Source organism: Chrysochloris asiatica, unplaced genomic scaffold, assembly GCF_000296735.1.
Source record: "Chrysochloris asiatica unplaced genomic scaffold, ChrAsi1.0 scaffold00069, whole genome shotgun sequence".
Classification (NCBI taxonomy): Eukaryota; Metazoa; Chordata; class Mammalia; order Afrosoricida; family Chrysochloridae; genus Chrysochloris; species Chrysochloris asiatica.
In genome coordinates, this window is record NW_006408587.1 from 13,838,528 (window position 1) to 13,840,726 (window position 2,199).

A 2,199-nucleotide genomic window follows, 5' to 3' on the forward strand; every position below is an offset into this window, starting at 1 on the left:
TTCCATCAACTTATCATGATGGTCCAGTGGTGAGGATTTTTGTTTTCTTTATACTGAAGTGCAACACACGGTCTTTGATCTTCATCAGTAAGTATTGTAAGTCCTCTGCTTACATCAAGCAAGGTTGTATCATCTGCACATAGTAGGCTGTCAATGAGTCTTCTTCCAATCCTGATGCCATGCTCTTCTTCATACAATCCAGCTTCTTGAATTATTTGCTACACTTTCAGGTTAAATGAGTATGGTGAATAAATACAACCCTGAAGCATACCTCTTCTGATTTTAAACTATTCAGGATTTCCTTAATTTGTTCGAATGACTACTTCTTGGTCTATGTACAGGTTCCTCATGAACACAATTAAGTGTTCTGAAATACCCATTCTTTGCCATGTTGTCTACAGCTTGTTATGATCCACACAGTCGAAAGCCTTTGCGTAGTCAATAAAGCACAGGTAAACATCTTTCTGGTATGATATAGCTTGTTCCACGTTCTCATCTGAGTCCGACTTGAACCTCTGGCAGTTCCTTATCAATGTACTGTTCAGCTGTTTTTAAGTTATCTTTAAGAAAAATTTACTTGCATGTGATATTAATGATACTGTCTGATGATTTCCGCACTCCACTGGGTCATCTCTCTTTGGGATGGGCTCCCTTCCAATCAGTTGGCCAGGTAAGCTGTCTTCCAAATTTCTTGGCATAAATGATTAAGTGCCTCCAATGCTGCATCAGTTTTCTGGCATGAGGAAAGCGGCTGACATCCCCTTTAGCAAAAGTGAAGCATCGAAGGTTCAGACTGCAGGCCCAGGAAGCTGAGGCTGGCACTGCAGGTTGGCCCCTCTCAGACTCCAATTTCCAGTGGGAGAAGGCTTCCTTCGCAAAATCGCGGGCACTCAGCTGCTCCAGTGAAGCAATTACATGATCCCAGGCAGCAAAGTTATTCGCCAGTGCACCATACTTCTGCTCTGAGAGGAGACTGGCCCGGATGGATCCCCAAACTGTACACTGTAGGTCATGTCAAAATTTTACAGAGCTAGTCGTGTGGCAGGGAATTTGGGTTCTGAGGCAGCCCATTCCTTCTTATGGCGATATCTCCGCGGGACCGTAGACAAATCTACACGCCTCGGTCGCTCCTGCAAAGCTCTCAGCACCAATGTGGCCATGTTAGCGTGCGCTGCCGGCCAATTCCCTATTTTGATATTTTTGTTTAATGAAGGTTTCTTTGATTTTGGAGTAATATTTTTATACTTACCTTCGTATATACTTCCCTTATTGAAAATGTAGTCAAAATATCCTCAGCATTTAAGCCGTCTTTTAAGATATTTTATCATCACATGCAGACTAATTTCTTCCACAACCTCAAAACATTTCAATTATTTTCCATAATAGTGTTCCCAAATTTTACCAGCAGAATGCGTCACCTCAGGAAACCTAATACAAATATCTGTACTTACATCATCATTCATACTCTACTAGTGAAAGTGATAATATTGAGGATGCCTGCGGATCAGTGAGAATCGGTGCAATTTGGACCTGCTGAAGGAGATACAGAGACGTTCTATGGTAATTGAATGAATTGTCCAGCCCATTGGAAATAAAGTATGATACCATTTTATCAGTTTTCATGATTAAATATAATGAGGTCATCAATACAAACATGACATCTTTTTTAACTTTTCCTTTCTTTCTTCTTATCTTCTTTTAGTTGTGGTTTCAGGCTAGCTAGATCACTTGGAGTTCATTTGAACCTTTGTGGGAATATTTACCTGTTTTCCCATTTGTTTTATGATATGCAGTAATGACTACTCATCATGAAATATGGTTATCTATTGGGGGATCACTCTCTCTTTAGAAGACACATCGATTTTTTTTCTCAAGACATATTACCTTGATCACTGACCTAAAACTTAAAATCTATTGATCCACCTGGACTAATTCTATCTTCTGCAGAAATTAAGAAAAAGTGGGACTTTGATCAGACATGGCTCCTATTATGAACTGCCTATGATTTCACACTTATCATTTCTCTCCTTTCAAAATCAACAAGAGATATTCATGTAAGGACAGGCAAAATAGGAAGGAGTTGAGACATTCCTTTCATCTTCTTCAAGAATGCAATAACAGTAATTTGTTGTTGTTGTTAAGTGTTGTCAAGTCAATTCCAGCTCATAGCAACCCTGTATAGGGTTTCCAAGGAGTGGC